The following is a 7,983-nucleotide window of genomic DNA, read 5'->3' as shown; positions in this document are numbered from 1 at the left end:
ATGACTTGTAAAAGAATTAAGATTGAGAAAAATATAATTCGACATCAATATAATTGACATGATGTTCATTTGAAAAATGCTCTGAATTCAATTAGTATTGTTTGTTTGAATTTTCCCATTGACGTGTAGGACTGCAACTGGTCAGTCTCTAATTGGCATATGTGCATACTGTGCGTATTGCCTCGACATAGCCTTAATTCACAAGAATTGTAAGCAAAGATGGATGCAGGTACATCTAGCTGACGAGTCCCAAATAGGACGAAACGCGCGTCCTGGATTCCACTGCTAGCTACTATCCATCTTTGCTTGTAATTCTCACTTTGTTTTGATAATATAACATTTGCATTTTTTTTAAGAAAACAAACAAACAAAAGTGATATTCTATAGTAATTAAAGTACTAAATGTGCTTTACAAAGGTATTTTCAGAATATTGTAAATCACAAATAGATTGTAATACGTCGGAAGAAAAAAAACAAAACTGATCTAACCAAAAACTAAACAACATTTAAATTCACTTAGTATTGTTTGATTGAATCTCTCTTCATTGATGATGTTTAGAACTGCAACTGGTCAGTCTCTTATCGGCATATGTGTAAACTGTATGTATTGCCTCGATATTGCCTTAATTCACAAGCATTATTTATTCATCTTTGCTTTTAAACAACATTTAGTTGAGAAAAAAAATCACAACTAATTCACAAGTATATTCACCGTATTATCAATGGCATTTTAATTTGATACCATTACATTTACGTCAAAGATATCATTTTATCATTAAAAGAGATTAGTAAGTATAATGGATGATCACATGCTCTTATATCGTTGAATGAAAAATATCCCTGATCCTAAAACAAGTGTAAATCTCTTTTCTTTGTGTAGAAAAAAAACCGTTTACCCATATAACAGTACCATTAGTTCGAAACATTGTCAGATTTTTTTGTTTTGTTTTTAGTTTAATAAAGTTTACCGTTCAAAAAAAATATCATGAGATGATTTATACTGTAAGAAATGCTCTCAGAAAAATAAAAAAAATATTTTTGTGCAGATGCTCTGTAGTTTCCAGATTTGTTGCTTCGATCTTTTTTTTTTCTCGCATTAAAACTGTAATAAGAATAGATCAAGGTATATATATATATATATTATTAGCTTTATTCAATATTATATTTCTGGTACAATATAGAATTCTCAGCACTAAGTATTTTAACAAGCTTCCGTTTCTTACTTCTTCGTCCTTCCTGATGATAAATATTGAGTGATCACCAGTTAGACGTCAGCAGCCTGGTCAATTGACATCTGAATAATGTACATTCTTCTGGCTGCATATCTCCAGCAACCATGATATCTCTGATTAGGACTTTTGTAACCTTTACAGCGAAAGGTTTTACACTTTTCAGAAACGCATCTGAATAGGTTGTACGATTAATAGTCATAATGATGTATTAAAACAAACGAAATAAGATAGCTTGTCGAAATATCTAAATGACAGGAACAGGTAGCCCAGATGTTTAAACAGGCCGCTAAATATATACGAAAATGAGACTATTTTTAAAAATCAGACAATGTTTGGAAAGAAATAAACATGAGTGGATCACCGACTTTTTAACTTGTTACAAATAGTTTAATACTTTCATTCATTTAAAAAAACGCCTTTATACACTATTGTTATAAAATTAGCTCTAGACATCAAATGAATATAAAAGACTTTAGACAAAACTGAATTGTTCCCTTTTTGTTAAGTTTTTTCTTCAATATACAATTGTTTCTACAGTTATCCTTATTTAGAATTACGTAGAAAATTAATGATGATAATGGTGATGATATAAATATCCTCGTGGTGGAGTACCTTATTGATTTATAAATAAGTAAATTCTCAAGATATTTGTATGATAAATACGTTAGACGCGAAATAAGTTTTTTTGTTCTTGCTTAATGTTGCTAACCATAATTTACTGCTATATCTATTGCAGTTAACTTATTTAGGCTTTAATTTTAACGATTACTTGTATTATATGTACTTCAATGATTTATTTGAACATAAATTTAAAATTAGGTTATCTGAGGATATATTATATAATATGTTTCGTCTAAATTAGAGCGAATAGTTTCACAGTACTTGGGCGCCGAGTTGATGTAAGACATTATATAGGGAAAATATATTTAAAGAAACTTGGACCAGATCGCCAGCCGAAAAGTTGGATTTACTTCAAATTCATTCTCCGAGATTTTACAAATATATTATTCCTATTTAATATTTATTTGGAAGGCTAGATTTTGAAAACGCTTTGTTAAAATCATCTAAAGAAATTAGTTGCTTGTGAAATGAAGTATACAAGATCTACTACGCTGAACTCAGCGATGCCCGAAACCAGTATAGGCTTTACAATGTCGAAATCTGATTTGGTCGGTTTATGCAACCACGAATTATTACAATAAGCAAAGGAATTACATTCATGGTTGTGATATGCATTTTCATGAATTACGATCTAGCATCCATCTTTTATCTTGGTAAAGATGAATCCTATAAAATTATACTTTACTGAGGACATAGAGAGACAACTTTATATAAAGTTTCAACATACCGTCTTCTCAGACAGTGATTTTCACTTATTTTGAGTGCTCGAAAACCTCATATTTAACAGATAGACTTTACATAGGTTTTTTGGTTCTGATTTCCATCGGAATCATGAACCAAGCAGTGACAGTAAGTGGCTTTTCGCCGTCCCCGAGTGCGCTCTTTAACGCTTCTAGGAAGAGAAATGCTAAAGAAAACAGCATACTTAAGGATAAATTTCCCGTTGTTTGACCAGGTTCAAGATTGAATCCACATACGTATTAGCTTGATTATTATAGTTCATAATCAAAAGAAGATTATTATTCTACAAATTAATGGAATTTTATATGTATATTAAAACAATAATACCAAATGGTATCGCTTTTTAAATCATTATTATTGGATAGTAGGTGTCAGTTTTTCTTAGACAGAAGGTATTCATTTGTGAGCCGAATGGTGGTTATATATATATATATATATATTATTCTTATCTAAGGATATATTGGTGTAAATTCAGTTGAACTACTCATTATTTAATTAATTTTTAATAAGATTTTTTTCAAGCTTCATTATATGATTAGTAATGTTTAGAATCTTCTTCAAAGAGCTTCACAGTTCGGAAAATAAAAATTTCGCAATTAATTTTAAAAATTATTTATGGCAGCTTATTATACTGTATCGTAGAGTTTCTTAGATTTAAATCCTTAACTACTGTCGATTTGGCATCTTTCCACTAAGACTGATTCGGTTAGAGCTAAAATAATAAAGATTGATTCAGCGAAGAGTTCTCCTTTGAGCGAATTAATTTCCAAAGCTATACAGTCTCAAATATATTTATCTTTTGAAAGTAATAATCAATAATATGTCTGTTGATGATTAGAATCATAACAATAATAATAACAGACTTGCTAAACATTGTCATAGAGAAGTAGAATAAATAAAAACATAAAATTCTTATTCCTTACTAACAAATTGAAAACATAGTTGTTGTGAGCTTGAATATAAGAATTGTCTAATGATTTAAACCAAAAAACAGATGAGTGATGATATTATAACAACAACTTTTATCATCAAGTATACATTTATCATCACCAGTTGGGAATGATTTTTCCCTTGATGACTTAACACCAAAGAGAACAAATTCGGATTAAACCAAATAGAAGAGATCTTTCAAGTATTAAGAAGAAAAATACTTACGATAAAGTTATATTTTGAGATGTTTGCTTAGTAGATAATACGAGTCACAGACTGATCTCATTTAAGGTACTATTTATAATCTCGAAGAAATAGCTGCTTCATCCTTAAAAGTGATTTTTTATGAAGAACACATTCAAGATCTCAAGGTTTGGCAGCCTATGTTGAACTAAGAGACGGCTCGATTGTTATTCAACAGAACACTTTGTAAAATTCATATTTTAGCGCAACGATGATCCATAACCTACATTTACTGCTTACTATTTAAACGAAACTTTGACAAACTCCCTAAACAAATTATTTAATGGAAATTGACTTCTGAAATGTGTGTTATACTAAGTGAACGTTAACACATAGATTCTTTCAAACCAGGTCCTCAATTATTTCATCAACAACGCTCTACATGTCTTACGACCTGGTTAAATACAAGTAAGAGTGTTTTTTCAGTATAAATAATACGTTCATTTATCATCCTCATCTTGTCGCCTCTACATATACCGCTCAACCAATCTTGTCGATTTTACAAATTCCGACTGCTAATGTGAATTTTAATATTATGCAAGCAATACATACGTACTAACGTACTTTTTTTCTGTTATATTCGTTGAATAGAGATCTTTGAATTGACTCTTGTAGATATGGAATAACGGTCCACATGTTTCATAATTGAATTCAAGTGGAACTTGTATTATCTCATTATGCGTTATCATGTTCTTTTATCTTACAGATGCCGTCACGCCCAACCTAGTACTACATTCCAGCAACAATGCATCAGAAGGCTATATAAAAGTGCATTATACATACACTGAAAATATAATTTACAAAAGTTGACGATAATAATTATTCTCAGTTATAATTAGTGTACATTCTGATTTGTAATGTTGTCACTTGATTCGCCTAAAAAAGATTTTAATCTTAAAAATGTTCACAACATATGGGCTCTCTAGAATTCAAATTACAAGGTAATTCAAACCCATTCGACTGTCGACTCTGATAGTTTATATGAACATTTAAAGGAACATATGTTACTACTTAAAAGTAGTATAAGTGCATTTAAATCATATTTTAAAACTAAAACCACAGAATCATCTGTAAATGGAAAAATGGACAGAATTATAACAGTATAAAAAATGTTATACATAGTGCTTATGATAAGCCTAATTGTGTAATAAACTCTGATCATAATAAGTAAAGCATAGGTTTGTATAATTAAATTTTAGTCTCTTCATGTGTAAAAGATTACATTTTCCTGTTGCTGACGTTAAGGCAGGTAAGAAACGCTCACGTCCTAATGTTACAATGAAATATTTGAGTCGAAAGAAAATATTACCAGAAAAATGTAGATTCACAATTCTCTACAAGTTTTTATGGTAAGAACAACTTAAAATAAAGAACGTATCTATGAACGTTAGCGGATACATTCTTAAAAAAGGATGAATACATAGGTTCAGTGCACAGATTTTGAGGGATAACTTGATTTTCACAGGACAATCAATAGTGAATACATTTAACTGCAAGCGCATAATTATTAAAAACACTTGGAAGTAGTCCTCAGAAGTATTAAATTCAAGTGTACTGAGTTAGATCTGATTTGTTCCCATCACAACTGTACATTATGTTTAAAATATGTTTACATTCAAATGCCTTGCAAAACCAAAGAAAATTGATTAAAAACGATTTCGTTGGAAAATAATGATAGCATAGTTTTGTTAGCAGAAAAACACATAACAACCGATCCAATAAAATAGCTATTTCAATGTGTATACGTTTAGAAAGGGTTTTTGTGTAGATTGTAGTACTTTAATAGTTTAATTCAAGAGCCGATTAAAGCTAGACCACCAAGGGAAACCTGGAAGTACTGGACAGCCGTTTCGTCCTAGAATGGGACTACACAGCAGTACGCATCCACGACCACACTCGCGGTATTAGAGCCCAGGACCTTCGGTCTCACATGCCTCAACAAGTATTTCCTAGAGTTCTAGTGAAAATTCATGACCAATGGAGTTTAACCTTGTCTGTTGTGAGGCAGTAACTCACTTAAGACAATGGTGTTTGATATCAACGCCGTTGGATGCCGATTCAGTGGTATAGAGGTTAAGCGCTCGGGCGCGAGACCGAGGGTCCTAGGTTCGAGTCCCTCTGGTGCGGGATCATGGATGCGCACTTCTAAGGAGTTCCATACTAGGATGAAACGGCCGTTTACTGCTTCCAGGATTTCCAAGGTCGTCTAGCTCTAATCGACTCATGAATTTAACTAGTATATACGTTTAACTGATACGTTGAAATATCCTGTTTTAACAAAGTTGAATATTATCGTTCCTTTGAAAGTGACATAATATCGGGTAGATAAGTCAGCACAAATTCAATGATGATGTCTCGAGTTCTCTCCACAATGATAAATAGTGTCTAGATGAAACAATGATTACTACCAACAATCATTATCCTCCATATTTAATAAAACTCCATGACAAGTGCTAAAAATGTATCTAATTACCGATTTTTTTGACAAGCATATCCTTTAAAAAGATCAGAAATCTATTTTAGGTCCTTAACTGTCAAATATGGTCTCAATTAGGGTTGGTTATATTTTAAACAAATCAAGAAGAATTAAACAACTTAGTCTCATGGAAACAAAAATCATCTCACTAAAAAATATGTTTTCTGGTATCCCAATCTAAAAGTGTACTAGATCTACCTGATGATATTGTAGTTTCTCACCTTCTTTGCATGTACATTACAAAGGAATCAACGAAATGCTAACATTCTATTGATAACCATGTCACTAAGATTAGAAACTGATCCATTAAGTTAAACAAAGGTATATCAAATTATTTGAATAATTTAGTGTATAACAGTCAACAGTTGCAGTTTTATTATTGTTAGAAAAAAAACTACGTAATTTGGACTTAGCAACTAGAATAAATAATCCCTATCTTTCTTTTAAAGGTGAATCTAAAATTATAAGCATCCACTTGTTAATATGTAGCAGAAGTGAGATAAAGTGTAAAAATAAGCTATAAATAGAAGTATATATAATAGTAACCGTTTATGAATCTCTTTACATAACACAATTTCACTGTATAAAAAAAAGGTATTTATATAAATGAACAAAAGGATTATGTAAGAACTAAAATTAAATCGTTCCGTTTTTAAAATAATGTCGGATTTTTAGGGCAATAGGTTTTTTTTTCAGTACCTCGTTTCACCTGAACAGCTGGGTAAATACAAGAAGAACTAAAAAAAATTCTATGTGATAAAAGTATAAAATATGTACAGTTCTTAAAGTAGGGTCAAATAGCTATTAGCTTATGGTAAAAACCATCTTGAAATCTAAATTTTATCTCAATTTGTCATTCATACAGTGTTGAAAACTGACTGAAGCATGGAATATGGACTACTTCATGCTAAATTAATACTTTGTGGTTCAAAAGCTCACTATGAGATTTGAAAGTTCGAATCCCATTGAAGACCTGTTTAAATGATTCTGTACGTTCAAAAAACTATGACAATTACGAGATTCAGCGACCAGTGTTGTTCATTTATTGTCTAACTTGTATCAGTTAATAGTGAAAACCATCTTTATAATAAATGATGTTTCTGTCTGTAAAGACAAATCATTCAATAACCCGTATTATTTCAAGAATAAACAAACTTTTCACAAACATTTAAAATAACAGTTAATCTGTCAACTTAAACGTGAATTATTTAATAAAGTTGTTTAATTTTACCTAACTTTGTATGATGTAACAAGTAATATTGTATGTAATGATAATACTATAAATAAGTTTATCTTAACTCATCAGATGGATAACTTTATTTTTTATTATAAGCAAAGATAGATAGTAGCTAGCAGTGGAATTCAGGGCGTCCGTTTCGTCTTGTTTGGGACTCGTCAGCTGAATGTACCTTCATCCCAGAGTTAATGTTCACTCTGTGACTAAAACTCAATACCGTTCGCTTCAAACCCTATTAACTTAGCTACTGATTCCTGATAGCCACTTGCTTGTGCAATGGGGTGAAGTTTAAATTCACTTAGTATTGTTTGTTTTGAATCTTCCCATTGATGTTTAGGACTGCAACTGGTCAGTTTCTTATTGGCATATGTGCATACTCTGCATATTGCCTCGATAATGTCTTGGGTCTTAAATTCCAGAGCTAGCCACTATCCATCTTTGCTGATAATGTTTGTGAATGAAGGCGATATCAAGGCAATACGCACAGTATGCACCTGGACCAA

This window comes from Schistosoma mansoni, chromosome 3, assembly GCF_000237925.1.
Source record: "Schistosoma mansoni strain Puerto Rico chromosome 3, complete genome".
Classification (NCBI taxonomy): domain Eukaryota; kingdom Metazoa; phylum Platyhelminthes; class Trematoda; order Strigeidida; family Schistosomatidae; genus Schistosoma; species Schistosoma mansoni.
The sequence above is the reverse complement of the archived record's forward strand: the minus strand, read 5'-3'. Positions refer to the sequence as shown.